General features: G+C 33.9%; 2 long non-coding RNA genes across 4 annotated transcripts in view; one reads left to right on the top strand and one right to left on the bottom strand.

Annotated features, from left to right (window-relative positions):
• The window catches only part of LOC140696588 (uncharacterized), a 208,168-nt gene that overhangs the window by 90,036 nt on the left and 90,572 nt on the right, over positions 1-27,560 (bottom strand). For both annotated transcript variants that reach the window (XR_012073078.1, XR_012073077.1), the window contains exon 2: positions 6,776-6,872. This is a non-coding gene — a long non-coding RNA (uncharacterized lncRNA). The remainder of the gene's footprint in view (positions 1-6,775; positions 6,873-27,560) is intronic.
• LOC140696586 (uncharacterized) lies at positions 2,022-24,372 on the top strand. Of its 2 annotated transcripts, XR_012073075.1 has the most exons (7): positions 2,022-2,084; positions 2,242-2,454; positions 6,632-6,699; positions 6,806-6,861; positions 14,006-14,084; positions 18,352-18,477; positions 24,171-24,372. It is a non-coding gene; the product is annotated as an uncharacterized lncRNA (long non-coding RNA). The 2 variants fall into 2 exon arrangements; XR_012073076.1 differs by lacking the exon at positions 6,806-6,861.

The following is a 27,560-nucleotide window of genomic DNA, read 5'->3' as shown; positions in this document are numbered from 1 at the left end:
GTATCATTTTGTGCTGCCACCAGCAATGAATGTAATTTTTTTGTTGTTCTACATTCTTACCAGCATTTGGTGTTACCAGTGTTTGGATTTAGGGCAGTCTAACAGGTGTGTAATAATATTCCTTGCTTTAATTTGCATTTCTCTAATGACATATCATTTGGGGCATATTTTATATGTTTATTTGCCACCTGTATATCTCCTTTGGTGAGTTGTCTATCCAGGTCTTTGCTCATTTTTAATCAGGTTGTTTTCTTACTGTTGAGTTTTAAAAGTTCTTTGTGTATTTTGGACAACACTCCTTTACCAGACATTTCTTTCTTAAATATTTCTATCTGTCTGTGGCTTGTCTTCTTAATCCCTTGGCAGTGTCTTTTAGTCAGAGCAGAAGTTTTTCATTTTGGTGAAGTCCAGCTTATCAATTATTTCTTTCATGGATAGTACTTTTGGTGTTGTATCTAAAAGTTATCCTCATACCCAAGTTCATCTAGATCTTCTTCTATATTATCTTCCAATAGCTTTATAGTTTTGCATTTTACATTTGATCAATACTTTACATTTTATATTTATATGATCCATTTGAGTTAATTTTTCTGAAGGGTGTGATGTCTGTGTCTAGATTCATTTTTTTAACACATGGATGTCCAGTTGTTCAAAGAAAATAAAATAATGTAATCAGGGATGGACATTGTTGTTTAGGAAAGCATTGTTATGTGGACTCCATGTCTTATGTACCATAGGCTCTTAGGTATAGAAACCAGAAGATCAGAAAAGGAGAACTAACAACATTCTGGAAAAGAGTATAGAGCCACATCTATGAAAGACAAGTAGTCTTGTCAATCGCTTGCACTTAAGAAATTGTTGACTTCTTACAGAAAATTTTACTTTCTTATCTTGGATAAGCATTTTTTTTTTTTTTTTGGCCTTGGGAGATGTGTGTGTTCTGTCTAAAAATCTCCCCATCAGAGTGCAGAAGTTAGCAAATGCAAAGAGGGGCTATATTCTGGACTAAATAAGTAAGGCATTCAGAAATATACTGCTGAGAATTACTGTGTGTTACAGATCATCCTGGTACAGGAAGAGGCCTGATTCCTTTAGTACATCATCCTTGAGAGCAGTGGGTTGTATTTGTCTAACAAAAATGTACAAAGTGCTCTCAGGAAAGACTGAAAGAAGGTAAGTCTCTAGATTGAAAACAAGGTCAGAAACAGTCTGTTAATAAAGAGACTACTCAATCACGTTCCTGTCTTGCAGCTGAACCAGATTTAATAAAAATATAATTTTAAAATAGTGGGTGGGGACTAAGGGAAAAAGAAAAACAAATGAATAAACAGAAACAGATTTTACATTTATCCAAGACAATCAAGAACAAAAAGGTATTACCACCCCATAGGCTGAAGGGTCAAGTGGTGAGATTGCTAAGGGTACCCAGTAGAGTGGGCCATTTAACAAGATCTGTATCCGTTGGGAGATGGATGATCTGTAGTGGGAGCCAGTGAAATGTATGTTTTCACCTCATTTTCCTTCCACTTTCCAAACATATCCCTTTAACTCTTGTTGACTAAACTGAACTAAAAGCCAAAGGGAAAAGGATCTCATAGAGTCAGTTCTGAAAACCCAGTTTCTCAGAACACAAAGCAGAAAGGGACGTAGAAAGGGAGAGAATAGACCTGGGAAGACAGAACATATGCAACGTGGCAACTGCCTGTGTGCAAGTGTGTGTGAGAGAGAGCGAGCGAGTTAGACAGACAAAGAGAGAAGAGAGAGGTGTGTCATCTTTAGTCCTTGAGTCTAACAGGAAGGTTTTAATATTGCTATTTGTTCCACTTTCTCCTAATTGTCCAATAAAGTATTTTTCCAGGCTTGTACTATTGGCCAAAATGAAAGGATTCAGTATGAAAAGGGTGGCCTTTCCTGCAGGACACTTTTGCTGAGGCAAGCACAGCAAGGACTTGAACCAAGGAATAGTATGGCTCTTGGAATTCTAAAAGATGACCAGCTGTGAAATCAACAATGACGTAGAACCGAGATACAGGAGGAAGGAGTGACCAACATTTGAAGACAGTGCAGTGTAGCTGGACTTGGAAGTGAGTGCAAGACCACCCTCCTTAGAATTTTATTTCCAAAACATACAGAAAAGATGACACTTAGGATAAAATTCATAAATATTTTATTATAATGTATTATTTTGAAAATATCAGTAATCACTAATTAGTAAAAAGAGTCCTTTTTTCTTATTTCCAGATTGCTTTGCATGGGTCCTTGAGGAAGTGACTCCAAATTTATTTTGACCTCTTGATTACTTAGAGCTCTTCACCAGGAACATTTTGCAGCTTTCAACCTTTCTACAGAACCATTCATTTGAATGAGGGAGAATATTCTGCAAATTGACCCTCAGGCTGATTTCTTACTATCATTCACAATGGATTAGGGCCAATTCCTTCAGCCATTAGCAAGGTGATACAAATTGATTTTAATAATGCATTCCAAATACAAATAGAAATGACTATTGTGTGAGTATCTGTTTTGAACTATCTGTTCATCATTGTTAAGCCAGATAAATGAAAATTTATTCCATTTCTAATTTCTGTTATTTAGTAATTAGACCCCTTTGACTTTTTAGTTCCAGTTAGATAGTGATTAATAAAAAGACTAACCCTTTTTGTTGGAAGAAAAATATATCTTGTGCAGAAAGTCACAAGTTTGTCAGGAAGAGGTAATTTATTTCATATACAAGGGAAACTAATACAAAAATGAGTGGAAGCATCTTTTTGGAAAGTCATCTGACATCCTGTGAATATTATAGGATATATGTTTATTTCTAAGAGAGTGTTTTCACCTTTTTGTGTGTACATTCATCGTAGTCCCACTAGCTTGAATAATGGCATTCTAATTTAAAATTTTACTAATAATGGTCAATATTAGCTATATAATCTCTCTACATCAGATACATGTAACATAATTTCTAGCTTGTATGCTCCAATCACAACTCTGTTCATATTAGGGATTTGAGTGGAACCTCTAAAAACATCTCCTAGGAACACATGCACATATTTTATACTTATACTTCAAAAGCTATTGTCTTAAATATCCCAGATTCATAGTCTATACCCTCTAACGTATGAGATTTTTTCCTCAGATTTCATGGAATTTTCACTAACACAGCATCTGGATGCTTATAAACGTAATTGCCCTGTACTTTTAAGAAAGCATTATTACTTTTTAATACAACCATTAGGATAGCCCAAGCAGAAAATTGCTAATAAATATTCTTAAACTGCTTTCTGATATTTATTCATCATATATCATTAAAACTCAAAATTTTATTTGAATTCATTTCTATTAAAACATAGACAAATCTGTACATGTTAGTCATTATTGTTTTTGTTTGAAAATTAAAATATTTTCAATTAGTCAAATATAGTATTTTGTGATTACCCATTATTGCACTTGATATTCATATGCAAAATGTAATCCAAACTTTACTGGGAGAATTCTACTAGGCTAAAACACTTTAATGTAGAACATTTAAATAAACAACATTTGTTATTCAATATTATTTATGCTTTAGGCAACACTCTAAATATTTCTTAGTTTTTGGTTTGGAATATGTAATATATTGTACACACACACACACCGCAAAATGATAGTTCTTGATTTTTGCCATTGATTATGGTCAATTTTTATTTTATAAAAATATTCCATTCTCTTTCCATATTTAATGTACCCTCCCTTGAATGAATATTAAAGAAATGTTTTCCATTTTTTTACACATGGATATGAGGAATAAAAATAACTTAGAACACTTTCTCAACCCAATTTTTAAATAGTCAGGACAAACCCAAGATCTTAACGTGAATTGATTTACTTAGTTCAAATCGTTTTCATTAGTGCTCAGAAAGGGTGTATGTGAAGGTATACTGCCATATTGGAGCATCGTGGAGATTGTGACAGTTTATGGTCCTGAGGCCCTGGGCAAAATGATCCACTTTTCAAAATATAGGGGAATCAGATCCCTTGCCTTACTTTTCCCTTGAGGTACATATTCCATCCTCCCACTGAAAGACCCTGTGTAAAGAAATATCACAACTCCTTTCAATGTTCTTTTCTTTAATTAAACTGTCTCCAAATCAAGAAGTGAAAAGTTACTATTTTTCCTATTTTCTTTATAGCGTATTCAATTTCAAAAATTTTGGAACAGGACCCACCATGGAAAATGTTCAAACTCTATCCTCTTGATAGATACTAGATAGATACTTCAGAATGAGATCAATATGTCCTCACATTTAAATAGAACATCCCATTACATAGAGCCAGGCTGTCAAGATTGGATTGCATGTATAATCTTCTTTAAAAGAATTAATGCTTCCAAATGAATACGATGAAATAGAGTAGAAAATAATATTCTCATTGCCAATCTATCATTTTAAAGTATTACCTAGGCAGTCCATCAGCACCGAGTAGATAGGGACATCTGCTGCACATTTCTGAGACAGCCTCATTTACATATTTGTAAATATTAAATATAAATTTAGAAATTGATATTTTCTTTTTCTTCATAAGCGGTCATAAATCATTGATGGAATCTGAATATGCTCGAGATGAATTGATTCCTTCTCTGATTCTCGTAGAAGAATAGTTACTTTTGTGGTCCATATTTGTAACAGTCTGCACTATAAGGTATTCATAAAAAATAAAGATGCTGATATTTTTCTTTTATTCCCCACCTTTTAGTTACTAAATATATTCACTGTAATGTTTTATCTAGTTGTCTTTTTTTTTTTGTCTAAGTATATTGGTCACACTGTTTCATTTTCAGGTATCTAATAGATAACTATTTGCTATTTTTTTTTTACTTTATTTTCCCAGTTTCGTGTTTATGTGAGATGTGGACAATGCAATAGGACATATTCATAAATTTAATTTTCTAAGTCCTAAGCTAGGGCTGACAAAAAAAATATTTTTTTTGCCTTTGCTCATTGAGAACATTTGTTAACCAATAATTAATCTATTTGAGAAATCATTTTTACAGTGTATTCCCTGGTTCTTGTTTTCTTATTCCTTAGTGACTCTCTAAACTACAGTTGAATATATATCAATGCTATTTAAAAATGTATTTGCTAAGTAAATGGAAAATAAGACATAATGAGATAAAAAGGTCAATTAATAAATGAGTATATTCCAAATGTTCAGGTGTAGATTGGCTCTTTGTAAGAAGTAATGTATTTTTCTATAGAATATAGTTGTTAGGTTCCCAGGCTAGCCCATATATAAATCATACTATTTAATCAATGCCAATTATACTAGCCTTGGTTCTTGACAGCAGGGGCTCTGCTACTTCAGGGAAGGGGAGAATGAGGAGGCTAACGAAGATAATAACTCCCCTATCCTTCCTTTTTTTTCTTGGATTCAATGCAGTCTCAATACCTTTTTGGAATATTCAAATTTTCAAAAATTACACCTTTACACCTTCCTTTCTGCATCTCTCTCCAGTTTAGAATAATCTGCTCTACTACTTCCTAAACATGTAATACACTTTCCATAGCTAACATTTTTTAAGCTCCTACTATGTTTTAAGATGCTTTATGGGTATCGTATTATTTCACAATAAGCACAACTCTGATGTGGATACTAAAATTACCACCATTTTACAGATGAGGAAATAGAGGAAGAGTGGGATTCAGAGATTTTTCACACAATGAGGAAGTGACAGTGTCAGGTTACAAACACATTCATTCCATTCCAAGTCCCATCCCAGTGCAGCCCCACACCAACCCTACTCTTCACAGTGTTAGCCTTTTCCCCTCTTGTCACAGCCCTCCCTCTGTCAAACTACCCATTTGTTCATGCAGCTGATCCAAGCTAGCTCTCAGATAATAAGCAATATTTTCTATTGAATTATTACTGTATCTTCTAAATCTTCTCAGTGAAAGGTAAAAAGATAATGTTTCTGAATTCAGATGAATATCTTATGGGGATAATTTCCATTGAAAAGAAAAGTGAAGGAAAGATAATACTCTGTTCAGCTGAGAGAGGTGCTATTTGTTCTTAGCCCCTTTGGGTTTCCTCCTCCTTCTCACAGGAGTTTCCCTTACTTCTTCATTTCTTTAAAAAATATCATTCCCCTGATGGAAATGTCATCTAGTGTCTAATCACTCTATAATTTTTAGGAAATAAAGAGCATAGGAAGATTTAAAAAAATAAGCCATCTAATCCCATTCAATGGAGAAATCGAATGTTAAATTTGTCTATACTTTTATTCCATATCTCATCTCCTGTAGTTTGTAAATAGATACCCAGTTGAAAGACTAATAGCAGATTTCTTTCTTTTTCAGAGCTGGTATATAACATTGGTGTTCTCCCCAAGTTTTTACCAGATTTTTAAGTGTAATGTAAAATGCAAAATGAGTGAGTAATACCTCATTATGAACTCTGAGTGGAAGGCATGGAACACAGGTCTTAGATCTGCTGGACATTTGTAAACAGGAATTCTTAATTCAGGGAGTGGCTTACAAACACCTTTACCTCTTCGTCCTATAAAGGTTGGCTTTGTAATGCAATTATATGTATTCAAAAAACATGTAAGTGAGAAATTTTATATCTGAAGATAAACAAAATCTATTCAATTATACAGATTACTGATCAGCAGTGTGGATTACTAGAATAAATGAAACCCAAGTGGATTGCTTTCATACTTTAAAGGTAAGACTTTGTGCGTTTTCCCCCTAATCTTGAACCCATTTTGAGAAATTAAGAACAGTTTCTGAAAGTACAGTACCTTTATTTTTCATATTTGTATCTCTGGCAGGAGACTTTTCAGTCCTCGTTACCTTTTATAAATGCCGGTAGGAAGGCAAGCCAATGGTAGGTTGATTCTATAAGAAAAAGGTATGAAAAAAGAGCAACTTACTTTTACCACTCATTAACCAGTCAATCAGTTTTCTTTCTTACTGGATTTAAGTCAACAACAATCAACAATAAAATATTTTAATGATCAATTTTCTAGAATAATTCAGACTCTGACAATTAACATCCTTGTCCGCTACCTACATTTTAAAATCTCACCATATGAGGCTTTAATACTGGAATAAAGACTATCTGTGTGCAGTGGGATAGATACTGCACCTTTGGATGTAAGCACACTTTGGTAACTGAGGTCAACTAAATGTTTTGGCACAATGTCTGATTGGTTTACAGTGACCTGTTCCATTACCAGGACTAGTCTTGATCTATATGAGCAATCACAGTATTGAATCCACTGTTCAGATACAGTTTCAGGACTACGATGAAAGAATTTTCTGCTTTGGCTCTATAGAAAATTACTCTCAGCTTTTAAAAGATAATTAAAACTATCAAATCAGCCAACTTTCAGATCTGCACATTTTACCTATGTTAGAAATTCTATCACCAAATACGAGAAACAGATTTTTAAAAACCAAATATAATAGAAAAAATGTACAGATAGAAAACTCCAGGTTTTTTAATTTTTAAAATTCATTTCTGAGGAAGTCTATAGCAAAGATGAAGAAGACTCCAAATGCTTTCACTCTTTCTATGTTTCTTTTAATGATATAAAAAAAGTGGGCAGTCATTTTTACAAGACCTTAGCTATAATTTGAACTGACATCCTTATAGCCAAGTGCATTAAAATTTAGAAGAAATTCCCAAGAGTAATACTCATAAGGGGTAATATATATGTATATTTCTGTGTATACATATATGTATAAAGGAAAGTGGGTAGGTCAGCAAGTACAGGGAAATATATTCATAATAATTAAATGCTTTCTTCTCTCACTAACCCCTTTTCTTTTAAAGCCAAAGTATTTGCTTAAGAAAGCTGATTCCAAAAGGGCTAAATGAACCTTGTTCTTTTGGTAGCTGAACCAGCTTTTCTTATCTTGGTTAGAACTAGTAAATAATTCTCAGCAGTATGAGGAAAATCCAGCTCAGTTGCCTGCATTCTAAATCAATCTCAGGTTTAAGAGAAGGTGCAGGCTTAAAAGTTATTACAACTCCACTGTTTTCTCTGATAAATTACATGAATAACATTTGAGACAATGCATTGTTAAATATTTATGTCTAGGACTATAGAACCAAGAAAAGCACAAGAACCCCTAGAAGAATAAATATATTTACCTAAATAAATTACTAAGACAAATATACTCCTATGTGCTCTGTACCAATAAACAGTAGGTATTCACTAAATTGTGGAATATAAATGGTTCATTTCCTCTAAATGTACACTGAAAGATCTATAACATGTTACACACTTCCTGTGCTTTGCATATATATTTCAATATTCATCATGAAAAGCCTTGCTTATGTGTCAATATACATTACTTTGCATATATTAAGAGGTTTTTTTTTTAATTTTAACATTACGGATGCTTTTTATATGGGGGAAAGCTCAGGTCTTATTTCATGATTAACCCTTTCACGGCTCATCCTTTTTTCTCTACATGACATTTGCACAAAATGAATTGCTTGCTTAGACACAGCTAACTAAATAAAAGCAGGCCAGAGCTGATAGTATGAAAAATGGATTTTCATTACTGTTTCATTGATTCTTGTAAATAAGGGCCTGAGGCCTGCTCCGAAAAGGCTGCAAACAGTAATAATTTAATCTGAGGTGACATAGACCAAAATGTATGTGGACAAAAATCATCCTTGAATATTAAACAACAGCCTCAAGACAGAGAAAAGTGTTGCAGGCGAATTTAAATGTATGCAGATCGGTGGGTAACATATTTAAAAACAGAAATTAAAGATTCCTGTCATAAATCACATTTGCTGCCATGGATATGCCTTGTTATGCTGGCGTTTAAGAAAACCTGAAAGGTTAAGGCAGTTGGTGCATTAAATCGTACAAGGATAATTAATACTTTTCTTGTGGCTATTTATAAGAAATGGAAAATATAGTCAGATCAGCTGTGGCACTGTAGTAATTTGAGGGGGAAGCAATGAAAGCATGAGTCAATAGTTTTAACTGGACAAATGTCAAATGCTTAATGATGCAGTATCCCAATTTGGAAGCTGTTTGAAAGTTGTATATTTTTTTAAATGAGATAAAATAGTTCTTTCTCATACTACAAATATAATTTGTTTGCCTCTCATCTTTTTCATATTGCCCAAGAAAAAAAAACATAACAATTTTTTCACATGGAACTTTTTCTTTCTAGTAGTTATTATACCTTGATCACCTATACTGCAGATGTTATATGAAAATAAATACCACTTCTGGCATCGAGCATCATAAATTCAGCATTTTGCCATGTCTCAAAATGTAATATGACACTATTTTTTAAAAATGATTAACGTACTTGTCTCATCAGGAATTAGATTAGTAACATCAGAGGACCTTCCCACTGCTTCCCCAGAGGAAAATCTACCTTTGTCACTCAATGAATTTAGATTTATGATTATTCTATTTTTAAAAATCCTATCATATCTGGTAGGTTTTCTCTGCTCTGAACTAAAATCAGTGCTTTCGATAAGTATTACGCATTATGAAAATGTTCCCTCCTGAGACAGAAGGCACATAGCACCAAATCCTCAGCATATGAAAGAGCTGTTTACTTTTCAGGGCACTGCTACCTGTATAATATTCCTTTGAGCTAAAAGAAAGGAATGGCTGGCCTTTAGAAAAAAAACTATTTTTACAGATTAAAAAATCTCACAATTATAGGTGCATTATTTGTGCAAAATATAATTTAATTTACAAGTTCTTTTGTTTTTTAAGTTGGCTTTAAAAGAACAGTGGGGTTTGGATATAACACAATTACTGCCCTATCATATTTTAATACAAAATTAGTATGAGATGAATAAGGTTATTTTCTCTAAACAATACTTGTATAGATTGTATGCAGAGACTTTTCTGGCTACAAATCCATTAATATTTTTATGACTGAATTCAGTCTAGATACCTTAAGAGAAGGAGCTCAAATGAACATTTAATACAATGGTCTTGTAAATATCTTTCATATAAACAAGTAACATAAAGTGAGTTCTGGAGTTTTGCTAGACTGCACCATCACTGAATGTTCCCTGTAGCCTGAGAACCTAAACAATCCATTGGGACTCTCATGGTTTCTTAAATAAGGTGAGTTAGGAAAACTTGTTTACCCACCATTGATAGATAACACCGAATCGAGGTGATAAAACCATTTTCACATTAACACTCCCACTCAGTATTGAGGTCATTGGGTACAGCAATAGTTATGTACACCATCTTCTAATACATTTACACAACTCAGGACTCACCCATACCTTTACCCTTATTGGTATTAAGCCTCATAACAAAATACTCCATGATAATTCTGAATGTGTGAAATTACTCTATTAGAAATTATGAGATTCATTTTAAAATGGTAGAATGTTCAGAAAAAAAAATTCTCATGTGAAAGAAAAAAAAGAGAGGTAATATACTGAATGAAGGAGACCTTCCTTGCTAATATCTGCAGGTATGTAATTACTTAAATTTTTCACCCCTCCCCTGTGACTCAGTATCCAGAGACATTGCCTCATGGGTAGACGATGAACACCAGTACATCTGGCCTGACAAATATTCTGTGAGTAATGCCCCCATTGGCCAACAGTCCTTCCAATTTGAGCAAACGTGTGGCTTCTGGGGAATGAAGCTGGTTTCATATCACAACAACCTTCCTGACTAAGCATGTGAATTGAGAGCACGTGATCTGGCGAGGCTGAAGCCCTTTCAGCAAAGCAAAACTGACAAGGTCGTAGGAAGAATGGAACTCCTGTCTTCACACACTAGCCTCAGACACTGTGGATTAAATACAATCTCCACTTAAAGCAAATTGGTCCTGGACCAGAAGCTTCCTGATACAAAGAAGGAAACGCTAGGGATTAAGTTATGATTGAAACAAAAATGATTATCTTTGGTTACCTTTCCTCTATTTCTGTAGACTGGACCTTAAGTCCTTATAATCTTTGTTAATGATTAATGTCATGATCACCAATTTGGTGATCAATTTAAAAAAAATATTTGGCAGATTGCTTTAAACTTAAATGTAAGGCTATTTTCAGTTTTCAAAGTTCTTTTTAGCTATTGGTATTAAACATACATAACACATTTCCCTGGAAGCAGATATAACCCAGCTGTTAGGGATAAGATAGGAAAAACAGACTAAACATGAGTTGCAAGTGAGAATTTTTCTTGAAGAGAAAGCCTCTGTAAGTTATGTTGCAAGGTGTTGGAGCTAGGGAATAACATTTTATGCCTTGATAGCACTTACTATTGCAAAAAAGCCAAACTCTGTGCAAGATGTGAAATATTTCCTTCTTAATAGTAGACTATTGTCTAGACTACTATCAAGGCTGGATTAGCAAGAATGAGGACACAACTTCAAAGTCAAAGAGCAAGTACTAGCAGTTCTAGATATCGGTTTGATTTATAGACCAATAAAATATTTTCTAAAATCTACAACCTACAGGTATAAGACTAATTTTACCATTAGAATGTACTGAAATGGTTTCAATATGAGTGAAAAATTATAAAAAAAAAAGAAAAGAAAAAACAGAAAAAGGAGCTTACCAGCTACATAGAATAAGAAAGAGACAGGATAAAATGGGAGTGATCAGAGACACTAATCTCTTAAGAGCTGTAATGGCTCCTGTGGGTCTGTTATTGCCTACATAATAAATAAATCTACTGTGCATAAGCATTAACCTCTGTAAAATATCATGAGGATATGTAGCACATGGACCTGTAAACATTAGTGGCAGCTGCACTGATATATAAGTGTACCATGAAATGACTCCAAACTAACTATAATGTCCTATCACAGCAAGCTTGGTGAACGCCAATGCATTTACATGATCAAAGAGACAAATGAATTGGCTTTAAATGTATCGTTAGTTGTGAGCTTCATGATTCATCATAAGCGACACTGCCTTTCAATGCCATGCAGAATAAAGCACACTAAAGCTCTGGAGAAAGCTATGGCCCTAAAGTTTTCACATAGATCTGAGCATTGGGTGGGAAGAAGTAGTATCATTTTAGAGAATGGCAAACATACTTTAGATCTATACTCAAAGCAAACTTTAGGGAAAATATATCATTTGACCAAATAAAATTTCCATAATATCTATCTGAAACAATCATTGATTATAAGGCACACTTAATAAACAAAAAACAACACTACAGCAGAGGGAAACAGTAGAAATGTTCCATTTAGCTTAGGTTCTGCAATGCGATTTCCCAGCGGTAACCCTGATAAATAACCAAGTGATCTTAAACATCCCTTAGGCATACTTTTTAATCAAGTAATTCTAATTCTAAGAACACATGATTCTTACATCATGTATAAAGATTATAAAGAAGATTATCTGAGTTATTTGTAATGAAGAAAAATTAGAACCCATATTATATCCAACAATGGAGGAATGGATAAACATTTAAAGTGTTATCAGCTCTAGTACTCTGAATTTTCAAAGAGTGTTTAATGACTTGTGTGTATACTTTAAAAGAGCAAATAAACAAGAACAAGACATAAAATTGTATCACTAATTTTGTAGAAAAAAATTGTATCCCTATTCAAAGAATTGGAAGGAAACACACAAAAATATTAATAATGACTTCACTTAAATATTTGAGATATTTTTATATAAACTTTCAATACTTTCCAAATTTTATAAAATGCATTGCTTCAATAATCAGAAAAAATTTAATTGATCATAAATGTTTATAGATAAGAAAAACATTTGAAGAAATCATCCAATAAAGTAGCAATAAAAAGTCCTTTTAAGGAGACTAGGATCTCTTTTCTATCTTCAGATCAATTACATTGATTTTCTTTCTATTAAATCATGGTTTTATTAAGGATTTCTTTTAGAGCGTCCCATTTCTACACACTGATGATGAGCGTATAGGAGAGAATTTCCAATATGGAATTATCACTAAAATACATTTTAGAATGCAGGAATTTTCTCCTTTATTAAATCATCCCAATAAATATTCATTCAAATCCCCATTACTCCATGTGGCCTTGTCAGCTAGATAAACATATAAACATTGCATTAGTCACGTTTCTTGACCTTAACTTTATTTCAGGTCACCTCAGGACTATTAAGTAGACTAAGAAGAGATTCCTTTTAGCTGTTTACACTCTTTCTGTTGAATACATGGACAACACATGCAGACTTGACTTCTGACGTTAATACTCAAATGCCTTCTCATTATTTCCATTTTGAAATCCAGTACAGGCTGCAAACTCAAAATCGACAAAACTTTCTTCAGGAGTCCCACCAAATGCTGCCAGCCATTCAATAGCTTAATTATAAACCTGAATATTATTTGTGACTTTTCCTCTCTCCCTTTACAAATAACAATCTCCCTGTCCTGTAGATTACCTGCCTCTATAGGTTCTTAATCCATTCACTGCTCTAAATCATTTCTACTGTTATCCTAGTCCAGGCTGCCATTATCCGCAAGCTCCAACACCCTCCCAATAGTTCTCCCAATACCCAAGCTAAAAGACTTGTTTCTGCCAATCTGTTCTGACACTGCAGACAGAGTCACATTTTTAAAATCCTTATCTATTTATGTCAACCCCCTCCACAACACCCACAGCCTTTACGATAAACCCAAAGGACTTAGCACATCCTTGGAGCCTTTCCATGATCTGTCCCTGCTCCTCTCTCTTATCTTTTTCCATAGCCCTCTGTCCCTTCAGGTGCTTACATTACTTCATCTACTGTTAAGATTCTATCATGCTTCCTCTTACCACCCAGCCTTGGCACATGCTTTTCCTTCTGCAGGAATTCTCTTCTCTTCCCTGTCTAGCTCCCAAACCTGCTTCTTCAACCAGGTAAATCCCAGGTAATTCCCACTTAACATTAAGATCTTTTCTTAGAGTCACTGATTCCTCTAGATTTGAATAGGTTCCCTATTATTTGCTTCATGAAATGAAATCCTTCTGTACCTTGAATATGAAACTTATCTCATTGTGTTGTGACTGTAGAGTAATACCTGTTTTCTCCATTAAAGGACATGTTCTGTGACAGTTGGAAGGATACCTGCCATATCCAATGTCATAAATGTAGTTCTTAGCGATGCTTCATGAAAAGTAGGTATTTAATATTTTAAAGTATGAATAAATAAAAGAAGTATTAGCATTTTTAAATTTAATAGGTCAAACATAAAAAGTAATCCTTAGTGTTTATTTCTAACAATGCAAGACTATTCTCATCAATTAGATATTCTCCATATCGAATCCTCATAATTATGATGATGATAATGACTCAGTTCACGCTATTTACTGTGAATCATGCTTTGTTCTGAGTCCTCAACATACATTACTTAATTTAATCCTTTCAACAATCCCGTAAGAAGGTGTTACTATAGCCATTTTACATTTTACACATAAGGATGCTGAGGCCTTGAAAATTTAATTTTTCTCAAGGTCACACAGCTAGTAAATGATTATCCTAGGATTCTGTGTCTACAGTAATATATACCCAACAGTTTGATATATACATCAAAATACAGTAATATTCAATTGCAGTCTCAGTCAATGGTGAGTTGGGGTTAGGGAAACCCTTTTCCACACAGTCATTCATGGAACTAGGCTGATAAGTTCTGCCAAACTTAAGCACATGTTTTTCAAGATCATCTTAAAAGATGACATCCAGACAAGGAGAGGAGATGGCTCTACAGGACAGATCTAGATACTGCACATCACTTCTACTCACATTTATTTGTCAAAAACTCAGGCATATGGCCATCCTAACATCAAAAGATGATAAGAAATGTGCTCAGGGAAAAAGGAAATAGACATTTTTGGTGGATGATTTGCAGTCTCTACCATAGGGGCTGAGGCTGGATTTGAAACCAGACAGCATGACTTTGGAGACCAATTCTTAAGACCCTATTAAACCGTTCACAGGAATGTGTCATACCTATTTAATTCATATCATAACTAGATGTATTTAGTATGTTTTAATGCTGCATGTTTCCTGCTTTTAAAAAAAAACATAGATTATATGTATTTTTTTAGTATTTGGACTCAATTTGACAGACTTTTGCTCCTCACATGTTTACATAGTATCTGGCATAATTGGTTCTGTATATCTAATGGAAAAGATTGGTAATGTTATTGCCAAAACTATCTGCAACCTGAGTAACTATATATCTGATTATATAGTAATAATTAACAGTTAACTATAGACAAAGCTTTTTCCACTCCTCTAAGGATATTTGGCTAAAGCCAAGAAGAAAACCAGTTGGCCAAATTTAATAACATCATTATTTAACACTTACAAATGATGGTTTAAGAGACAAGTCTGTGGAATAATTTTATTAGTTATATAAAAGTTAACCAATTTCAACTGGATATAATCTGAGGGACATTTTCCCTGGGGTACTACAAATGGCAAAGCTTGTCAGAAAGAAAGAGGGGGCAAAAGCAGCACACTGGTAGATGTCTGACGTGTAAGTTGGAACCAAAGGGGCTATCAGAAAAATGAGAATTTACTTAACTAAATCAGTTACTAGCAACATGAAACTTGAAAATGTCAGCCTAAGAAACTTCTCTGAGATGCTCTGCTCTTTGGGATAAATATGGATGACTTGAGAAATTAATTGTTCATGGCATAATTTAAAAAAATTTTGTGTGTGGGGGAGGTAATTAGTTTATTCATTTATTTTTAGAAGAAGTACCAGGGATTGAACCCACATGGCATAATTTTGGATCAGAGAGTTTGTAGAAGTATGGCTCTTTAATTTGTACTAGTTAATATACCAGTGAAATGAATGACCCCAAAACTTTAGTTGTTTAAAATAATGATCTTATTTTTGATCATCATTTTGTACATAAGGGTAGGGAATTTGTGAGGTACTCATGGGGCGACTCTTGCTTGGATCACTTGTGTAATTGTAGTCAGACATCTGCTGAGAGTGCAATCATCTGAAGTCTCACCTGGGTTGAACATCAAGATGACTCACTCACAGGGCTGACAATTGATGCTGGCTCTTGGCTGGGAGCTCAGCTGAGCTGGTACCTGGAACACTTACACATGACCTTTTTAGCACGGAAGTGTTGGAGTAGTCAGATTTCCTATATAGAGGCTGGCTTTCTTCAGATCAAACATCTCCAGATGAAGGAAGCTACATGGGATTTTGGAAGTCATATTATATCACATCTGTAGTGTTTTATTTGTTACAAGTAAGTCACTAAGGTTGATCCCGATTAAAGGAAAGAACCATAGAACCTACCTCTCAATGGGAGGAGGGCCAAATAAGTTGTAGATATGGTTTCAAATGATCACTAATAATAATAATAATAATAATAGTAGTAGTAATAATAATAATTTATTATTATTATTATTATTATTATTATTATTATTATTATTATTATTTTAGAGGAATGTGGTAGAAGGTTGAGTTGATCAAGATAGATCTTTTGAAAATAGCTCTATAGTCAGGAATTTTTCCCCTAAATTCTGAATATCCATATACTTCTATTTCATGGCAATACTTTCTTTGATCAAAACTTACCACATTTCTTCCTTTATATTATATAAAGTATGAGCAAAGATGACACATTGAACAAATTATTTAAAGTTTTTTTTCTAACAGTAAGTCCTAGTCTTTGCAATACTAACTTAAACCATTTCCTCTGAATAGACCCCTTCTGTATGGATTCAAAGCATAGTTTACACAGTTAATTTTATATTTCTTACTCTCTTAAATTTTATGCCAATCACTTCTTGGCCTTTTGACTAAAATAAAGTGTAAACTGTGGCTCCGTATTTCTTAACAAGTTGCAGATTTGGGTCTCTCATTCCAATATTTTACATAAGAAGCAAGCAAAGATTAGGTTTTACTACTGAATATTATTCTATAGTGTTTGGATAAAATTGAAACTTGCAGCATACCATGGAAAACAGAGACAATTTAATGTGATGATAACTGATAATATCATTCGAATATCAAGAACTTGGAAGTGAGTAGTTTTGAGATAATGATACTGGTAGCCAATATAAAGAAGCAGAGTTTATTATAAATCACAGTAATAACATGCTCACTCCCTCAAAGTATATTTTGTATGACTGACAGATAATTTTCAACAATTATTTGATTGATACAAAATTATTCCATCCAGTTTGTCCATTTTTTAATATTCTTATAAATGTTAGCTATAAATGTAGCTATGGAGATTCTTATAAATGTAGCTAAATCAACTGGAGGTTTGGGTGACAGTCTTTTAGTAGATAGAAGTCTATTAGAAGATGCTGAAATGTTAAGAGGAAATGTTCTTTTAGGGCATTACTGATGGTCCAATTACTTATCGACACCTTCTTGATTAATGTTTTGGTTAAATGTGACCAAGATCTTCTATGAAAGGTATGAAGCAGTCTTTCAATAGAAAAATGAGTCAATTCTTGGAGTAGATTTAAAAATGATTCCTTATGAGAACTCCAATCTTGCTGACATTGTCAATGAGTATTAATTGACTGAATACTGTAAACCAGAAACTGTTTGAGAATGGAGCTATATCTGTGCACACACGTAAACAGTTAAGTATGTAATAAGTCAGATGGTCTTATGAAGAAAAATAAAACAGCAAAAAGCATAGAGAAGTGTACAGAATGGGTGAAACACGCCGTTTTAGGTAGAATGATCACTCTTTTAGCAGTGACCCAATACAGTGAAATAGACATGTGGACAACCTTGTAGAAGAGAACTCCAGGCCAAGAGTCTGCTGAGACAGAATTTTTCAGTTTTCCTCAATGCCTGCTAGTTTCCAAGTCCCAACTGTTTGTCCTACTCTCTTCTCCCAAAGTCAATGCTCCAACCTTCACATGAAAGTTTCTTCTCTTTTCTGCTGTAAGAAAAGATACTTGATCCTGTAATTGGTATGGCCAGAAGGAATCGTCTCAAGACAGCTTCCTTGGCACAAAGGGCCTCTTTTAAGGAATCTAATAATTTTATAAAAGATCTTCATTTTTCAGGCATTTAGTTTTCCTTGGCAGATGTTGCCCCCCAAAGGCAAATAGGTTTTTGCTACTGTAATCCAACTTCTCACCACTACACAATGTTTTCACATGAATGTACTTTCTTGGTGTTCAATAAATTAACTTAGTTCCATGGTTCTCTACCTGATCAGCTTTTGAAATCCTAGTGGCCAGGCCATACCCCTAGACCATTTAGATTAGAATCGTAAGATGAGAAACAGGTTATCAGTATTTTAAAAAACAAAGCAAAACAAAAATTTGCCACTTTATTCCAATATTAGTCAAGGTTGAAAATCACTGCCATAATCCATAAACCATCTGCAAATTATAAAGGCAAATAATATTAACACAACTTGACCAGTTGCAATTATTGTTCAGGGGAGAAAACTGAAGCCCAGAAAAGGGAAATGGCTTGGTCAGAGATACAGAGCCAACAACTACAACAGCTCTGTCAGAGAGAAAAAAAGACCTGAAGAATTCCCGTATCCTCTTCAGAATGGTCAGGTTGGTATAAAAGAATGGCACAGAACAGGGAGAGAGCATGTGAGGAGGTTTTGAATGGCATTATCCATGTAAGACCAGGGTCCTGGCCTTGGAAACCATACCCTTGAGAGATGGCTAAGTGAACATGAGAGAGCCTTGCCTTTGGAAATCATTATGATCCAGTTCCATGAAAAGAGGTGCTGTCCTTCCTTCTGAGTGGAAATACATTAGGTTTTTTAATTGCCTTGTGTCTTTTCACACTCCTCTCTTTTACTTTATTAGGAATTTTCTTTTCTTTGTATTTCCTTTTCATAACATTTTCCATGTGAAGATGTGGAAAATGTAAAATTTGAAATGAGCAAATTACCAATAAATCCTTTTCCGTACAAAATGCCTGCCACTTACATTCAACATATGATTTTTCAATGAGAGAATACTGAAATTGTCTTGAAATTCACCATAATTTTTATCTCCTCATTCTTGACTCAAATCATTCTAAGATTTGATGATAAAATCTGTTTTTGATCTAGGTGATAATTGCTAAATTATTATTCACAATATTTAATTAATTCTCTCTAACTTAACTATTGCCTTGTGGTTTGTCATTCTGACTGCTAATATGATTTTTTTTTTAATAATTAAGATTGAAGATTTTAATCAAAATATGTTTTGGTAATGAGAACTTAAATTTTTTTGTTCTTGAAATTTGTTGAGATGTATCAATCTCTAATTCTGGATTTTTTGCCATCCCAATAAAGTTTTTTTAAAATAATTTATTTGGTTATTGTTCCTCATTTGTGCTCTTGTTTGGACTTTTGCCTTATATTTTGTTTCCTCTGTCTGTATTGTATCTTTCTTGTTTTTTTCTTTTTCTTTTTCACAGTTTTCATCTGAGTCCTGGTTGAATTCCTTGAATTTTACTTCTGTAAATCAGTTTTCTACTGTATTTTATTTGTTATTTTTGAAACCCATCACAGTTTCAATTAAGCAATCATATTTTCCTTTCTCATGCAATGTTTTCTGATTTCTGGTTGTTCCTATTTCACATTTCTTTCCTCTATGTAAATAGATAAAATACTTTCTCAAATTTTAAACAGATCATAAGTGATCAAAAAGCTCTGAATATTGTATTGGTATTGGTTTCTTTTTTTATTCTGTTGTGTGGTTTTTATATTGTTTTGTTTTTATATTATATCTACTTTATTGAATCAATTCCTCTAAGTATTGAGGAATGTCCCCTTGTTTTGACATAATGCATCTTTTTATAGAATTTGTAGAATTTTTTTCTGATGCTCAGTTAGAAACTTTGTTTGTTCTGGCTGCCAATGAAGGAAGAAACCCTGCCATATTGGGTTTCTAAAATGTTCATTGAGACCACATCCTGTCCTTTTCCCTCACAGAGACTGTGAACAGAGTTCTCTCAGCATTTTATCCACTCAGATCCTGGCCACAAAGCTCCTTGGGGAAATTGTGGTGGTGGGAGAAGGTCAGAAATCTGACCCTGATTCCCTCTTACATAAAAATGGTGAGGAAGATGGGGTGGAGGTACGCTAACTAACACTTGTTGAATGCTTATCATAGACTAGACACAGACTGAGTTGAGCACTTAATCTGTTATTTACATTTCACAACAACTCTATGAGGTAGATACAAATATGACCTCTTTCCATTTTTTGTATATGAGAAAACCAAGTGATAGGAATTTTTTATATTTCCTCCCAAGACCATGGAGCTATTGAATGCAGAGGCTGAACTGAAGCCACGGTACTAATCAATTCACTATTTCCCTCTGTTTATTACTTAAGTAAAATCCTTTAAAGTTGAGGGCATGAAACTATCATCCATCTCATTTTTGTCACCATTGAAAATTCCCCTCCATTTTATATTCTGCTAGCCATTCCCACAGATCTTTCAGAAGAGTAAAAGTAGAGGAGTTCATAAAAATCATCTTTTCCAGAATATACAAAATTTGCTACTCAATTACCAGCTTATCTGACTTCTGCATCACAGATCTCTGCCCTTTTAAACAATGTGGGAAACTCAAATTCTAGACATTTTAAAGGCATGACCTCCAAACTGTATGATAGCCAGGTCCTTTCAAAAATCTTGATGACAAAATAATATTTAAGGAATACTACTTAAAGAGCAACTATATAAAATCTCAAGCCTTCTTAGCTCTTCATTACAATGGCTTCAAAAACTTGGCAATGAAGCATTCTTCCATAGGCTTATCTGTCATTAGGTGACACTAGGACCATTATCAAGGGATTTTGAGCACTTGCCTATTGACCACCATGTAACTAACATGGCCTCAATCCATCTCAGGAGAACTGGATCACTGTAAAATTTACAAACTAGCAGATCATAAAAGCATCATTACTTTGCACACTAACATACAGCGGCTCTAACAAAGTTTTTGAAATCATTAAGAAGCATTAATTGTTAGCAAAGTGAGACATATACAACAGATAAGAAGCTAGAAATTGCAATTAGACAGAATGTAGAAGGCAAGTGTACAGTGGCTGGTTTGAGAAAAAAGTGATTCTGGAATATTTGAGCGAGAATACTTGTTTTATATGGCTATCAACACCTACCTGAGTTCTTTGCCCATGCTCAGTAAACACTTCCCCAAGAGGTGATGAAGTAGTACTATAATCAATGTCTGGAGAAAGATAATTAAAACAGAATGCTGCATTGATTTTTCAATTACCATCTGGGGGAGATGCAAGTAAGAATGTCACCAAAATTGTATGCTGGCGTTTGAACTCCCCATGACATGTAGGTTTTTGCTTAAGTAAAACTTAAATAAATTTTTGACATATAATAAAATAATGTCCTTCAAAAAATTAGATTTGAAAAGTGTTCTGGAAATAAAAATGGTAAACAAGTATAACAGACTATTTTTATTCATAAACATATCCAAATTTGGGTATTTGAGTGCTAATTTTAAGTGTTTATTTTAAACTCTGCATTTAAAATCTTTTAATTAATTACAACATTTTACTTATACGAAGTGTTTTCATCCCTTTTGTCCTACAAATACGTGCACACCCATCCAAGTCATGTATTTTCATCAGTCCACGTATTTGAAACACTAACTACCATAAACAGAAATCAGGGCTTTATTGATACCAGCCCAGCAGAGTTATTTCTCATGAAGTAAGAAATATTCATTGTCAGAACCTATTAGCCTTTGGGCAAGGGAGGAGGATTTTGCACATATGGGTGTGTGGGCAAGGCATGTGTATATCAGTGAGATAAACATATTCCCAGGAGACAAATTTTAAGACAAATTTGTTTAGCCATAAAGTACCTTCAAATTTTGTCTTAAACTCAAGAATAAACTCTCTTTTAACTATCTTCATTCCCAGCCTTTTCTCTGAGACCTTGGTGTTATAATCTCTCTACTCAGCAGTCTTTAAATCTCTGGTTTATTCTTACCACACCCACTTAACACTGTGGCCTAATCTGCGTCATCAGTCATTTCTTTTCAATTTCCATTGCTGATGATCATGGTAAGGCTCTCATTCCTTTGTGTGTGTGTGTGTGTATGTGTGTGTGTGTGTATGTGTATATATATATGTATTTAATAACATATACATAAATTATATATACACATGTATTATTATACATGCATAATATATACATACATAAGCATGTATTATTAAATATATATAACTTTCTGGGAATTTTGCACCATTAGCCTTTCTTCACCTCATACTAATATTGAAGATGCTTTAGTGATATAGGAATATCAATTTCACCTTTCTGCTTTATTCTGTCTACCAAATAATTTCTGAATTGGTTTTCCAAAATCCACAGACCCTTCAAATACGACCTCCAACCCTACTCACTTGAGAGAACCATCAGAATGCAAATATAAAGGGATATGGTTTCATTATCTTTGTTTACCCCACCATGTGAAGAACACAATTTTTGCCCTATGCTAGGCCCAAACATAAGAAAAACTCAATACATGTTTGTGGAAATGAACTAAGATTTATTTATTAAACAAGTTAATACCTATGTTATATTATAGTTTCTGGACACTATAGTTTAAAACCCACTTCATACAAACCTATAAGGAGAGCATATAAAAATGAAAATGTTATATAATTTTGAGCATTAAATTATATATTTTTTACCAAAACTATAATATGTGAAAATGTACAGAAGAAGCAATTTGATAATTATCTTGAAGATGTCCATGAAATGTTCCATATTCTATATACCTATATATGCTCCATGGATTAAATGATGGAAATACAATGAGTGAATAATCATTAAGTACCTTTCATTAAACACATATTTCTTGTCACAAAATAATTTCATTGATACAGTAGTTACAAAATTAGGTTTTCCTCTATTGCAAAGGGACCAAATATAATGTAACTGTCCCCTTTCTCCCCCAAAAGCCTCATTTACCAGTGGAGTGTCACTGATGTATAAGAAAGTTTCAGTAAAAACACACTGCTTTTTTTCTTTTACTGTATATAATAACCTCAATGTTAAGTATTAGAGAAAGGGTTTTAGAATCTGATGGCCTGGTTTCAAGTCTCTGGATGCTGTCTAGCAGTGGAATCTTAAGGAAGTCATTCAAGTTCTCTAATTCTGAATTTCCTCTTTTCTAATCTGGAGATCATAATACTACCCACCTCACACTTCCATTGTAAGAATCAACGAGATCATGTATAGAACAGGCAAGCCAGAAAGAGTTACCCAGGTGTTGGTGAAGGGGTAGCTTTACCAGTTACTTTCAGAGTTGTCAGAATTTTAACAATCTCTCATCTTGTATTTGATATGAAAAAGTACGTAAGTTAAAGTGAATGAGGTGCTAGGCCCCAGATGGCCTTCTGTCCATCTCTCCCTCCTCCTGTACCCCAAAGTTCATCTCAGTTCAACAATATTTGGTTATTAAATGCAACAATATTTGGTTATTGAATGCCAAGCAATGTGGTATAAAAAATAAGCAATGTTTACCACTTAATAAATACAGTCTAGTAGAAGAGGGACATACAAAAAGTTTAACATAAAATAAATGCTAAGATAGTTTTGTGCATAGTGTGTTAGACAGGTAGGGCAGGGTAGAGTGGCATTTTCCTTATCTTAGGATTTGAGAAGCTTCCTACAAATGACAATTGTTGTGCTCACTAATAATGAGAGTTATGGTGGATTAATTTTATTTCCATGTTGGGTAGGACGGGTTTTCCAGGCAGCAGTTATAGTAAGAACACAGGCATAGAAGTGTGGCTAAGTATCCAGTGGAAATGAATCTACAAACAGTTCTTGACTATATGAAAACAAATGAGAAACAGAGACTAGTCAAAAATAAGGCTGGAAAGGAAGAGGGCTACTAAGTCAAGTTTTTGAGCTTACCTTTTGCTCTCTGTGAGTGAAAGCAGATCTACTGGGACTGGAGTGATAGCTGGTATACATAAAAATGGACACAGCTACACAATTATCTTACAACTAGGCAAAAAGAAAATAAATGATCAACTATGATTTTTGTGTTCTCCACTGGATTAAATGGTTGTGTTTGCATTTGGAAGCTTTGACACAACTGTGTTTATTACAATTAGCCTAACATTGAAAAGGCAGAAAAAATAGAGGTTAAAAAAGAATGTTTAAACTTTATATGATGTACTTAATGTATGCACTAAATTAATAGGATTAGAGAAAATTTCATGATTACTGGTCAAATACTTTCTTCTTAGTTCTGAAAGACAAAGTAACCCAGACTAGGAACTATCGACCATCGGAAGTCCTGCTGAAGCACTGCTGATGTGAGGAAGAAGCTCCCCTAACGCACCAGCAGGGTATTTCCCTCTGTACATTAATTGTACTTTCAGTTGTGGAGCAGATAATTGCACTTTTAAAAACTACATTTATGTAAATAGTCCCTATGTTACGAGTTCTTTTTGCCCTCACTTTTTTTCATAAAACAAATATTGAACAAATTGTCTATGTGTATTCTTCATATAGTGAAGCATGTCATTCATTCCAAAAAATTAATTGCTTTCCATTTTAAAGTACTAGAAAGTATAAAGAGATAACCTGTCCTTCTGGTTGCCTATAAAATTGGATTGGGACAATGTTGTTCATGGCGAACTTTTAAAAGGCAAAAATGTACCCAATAACCTTTGTGCTTGTCTCTATCATATGTTGGCAATGTTAGGTACTCAGTAAAGATTTGACCAATGAATGATCTGAATTAGCAGGGAAAGTGATAACATAGTGGTAGACGTATGAGGACACGAAAGAGTTCCAAACAGGGAAAAGTTTTTTCTAAAGAAATGGTATATTAGCTGAGACTTAACTGATGAGGAATCCAGCAGGAGAACTGCACAGAGAGAGAACACACCAGACTGGCATAAGCAAACACATTCTAGTGAGATGAAACACAACAGGACTTTCAGGTATTGGTGGTACAAAGGAGACAGGTGGAAGAAAGACATGGAAGAGAAACCTGGTAATGTGGACAGAGATCAATTTATGCTTTGTCTTTGAAAAACAAGATAAAGAGTTTAGCCTTTTTTCTGTTGTCAAAAGTCATGTTTTGGAGAGGAGCAGGGCCTGATCTGCTCTGTCCTTTAAGATGACTTCCCTCAGAATAACTTATGAATCCTATATAGAAACCAGGAGCAAAGTGGACAGCTGTGTAACAGAAAGTTCTCTATCATGCAACACACACACACACACACACACACACACACATACTCACATGTACATCCCTGAATTATTAGATAAAATAAAGTGGTTCTGATGTAAATCAACTGATAGCATAGGGTAGAATTTATAAGTTTGAAAACCCAAACCAACATTCATTAAACAATGTTTTCTCTCTGTAACATAAAGGCAACGCTCAACTTTTCATCCTTTGTTTTAAAACCACCAAACAATAGGCCATGGATGATGCTGTTCTAGGAAAGATTCTCTTACTGGTGGGTTAGGCAGTTTCCAATGTACTTATTGTAATAATGTTACAACTGTCATTCTTACTCCATAAAATACACTAGAAGGCAAGTAAACCAGAGGAGACTGGTATCAAGACAGCCTTGTACTGTCTCTAGATTTTTATTTATTTTTTATTTTTAATGTAAACAAGTGTTTTTATAAGTATTAGCAGAAAAAAATATTCTCTGCACTTCATAGCTGATTGGGAAACACCATTATCCTTTGTCTGAGAGCCATTGCCTTATAGTACTAAAATTTAAAAAGTAATTATTTTAGGGGAAACCCAACTTCTCTTTTTATTTGATCATGGAAAAAAACCTATTTCCTGAAAGCACGAAGCAATATTTTAAGAGTGATCCCTCTGATCAGAATGGAACTGAGTATACCAGGTCACAATAACAATTAAGTTTCGTTTGCAGGGTCCCTGTATAAACTCACGGATTCTTGAATCAAGCAGAGTCATGTTGAACTAGTATTTTTTGTCTAAGTGGGTAGATATCAAAATTAAAAAACCTAGAATAAACATGATATTATCAGTAATTTTGCCTCATGTGTTTTTCTGGTTTTCTGAAAATAGGAAAAGTCATTTTTTTTTCCCAAGGGGGGAGAAGACAAAAAAAAAATTGTGTATTGGAGCCAAAAGCCTTATTTGCTGTGAAAATTGCAAATGTTTGCCTGAAGCAAACATGTGAAAATTTGCAATTTGTTATAGGTGTGGAATTTTGCTATTTTTCACAGTGGAAGAACTGTTCTGTGTAGTTTGCGGTTTTTCCCGCTAAATGTGTGAATTCTTGGAGAAATTCTGAGATCTACGCATTTTTATGCCAAAGATGGCAAGGTGAACAATTACTCTCAACAATAACTTAAAATTCTGCTATGCAACTCAATGAAATACTTTTTTTTTTCCAATGTTGAATGGTTGCACTTGTTAGGAGAAAGAACAGTTCCAATTATATACTGAGGTTTCATCTAATTCAAAATTCTGTATAATGGACTATAGCACTTTTTGCAGGGGCATATTGACATGTGAAAGAAAAGAGATGGAGAGCAGTTGGGTTAAAAATCATTTAAGTTTTTATGACATAAATAAGGGAATTAAAATTGAGATGTCAATCTTATGTATACAAAATTAGATTCAGATACCATGTAGAATTGAATCAATTTACTAAACACAAATATTTAACAATTCCCAAATTATGTAATAATAAAAACTCTTAGTTATGTAAATATTTAATGTACATTTCACTTAGAATTGAATTCTTGTAACTAGATAAGATCCTCTAATTGTTCAAGAAAAAGGAAATAAAAGACTACCACATTTCCTTCTAGTCAATGTGATACTATGACTTCCATGTTTCTTCTGTCTATGACTTTTCCTAAGAAAAACTGAAACATTTACATCATCTTTGCAGCCACTTTGCAGGTGATGCCTGCTCAGATTAGCCACTGAGAAGGAATGCTGACAGCCCCATACCTCTCCTCTTTCACACATGAAATTTTCTACCTCATTTCTCATGCCATTAGGGACAACTTTTTAAATTTTAAAGTTATAATTAGCTTCTTTCATTAAGTAACCTGTATTTTAGCAGATTTCTCAGAGCTCTCCTTTTCTTCTTAGGTGACATGGGCCTTTTAGAATTCTTCCAAAGGAGATGTAGGACATTAGATTTCTCTGGTTTAATGACATGTTATAACATGCAGAAATTAAGACAAGATAGCTTGTTTTAGTTACTTGATTGATCTTCACAAATTATGTTTTAATTAACAACATAGTACGTAGGTAAGATTCTGAAAGACGAGCTTACCATTTGAATTAGTTCATAGGTTGCCTTTCACTTTTCAAGTATCAAAATCAGTAAGAACTGTAACATTTTGCAGACTTTTTCTGCATCTCCCCAGTCTTCCTTGGAAAGCTGCAAGTGCATATTTTTGCTTTGTTTGTGTTGGTTTGAGTAACAGTCAATGCCTTCAAAACTTTTCTTAATATCATATTTCTATAGTGTTAACACAGGTACCTTATTTCTTTCATAAAGTCTTTTTGTTGTTGTTGTTGTTGTTGTTAATAGAGGTACTGGGGGTTGAACCCAGAGTGCTAAGCATGCACTGTGGAGTAGGTTGAACCCAGAGCGCTAAAAATGCACTGAGCTATA

The sequence above is a fragment of the Vicugna pacos genome, chromosome 5, assembly GCF_048564905.1.
Source record: "Vicugna pacos chromosome 5, VicPac4, whole genome shotgun sequence".
NCBI lineage: Eukaryota > Metazoa > Chordata > Mammalia > Artiodactyla > Camelidae > Vicugna > Vicugna pacos.
The sequence above is the reverse complement of the archived record's forward strand: the minus strand, read 5'-3'. Positions and strand labels throughout refer to the sequence as shown.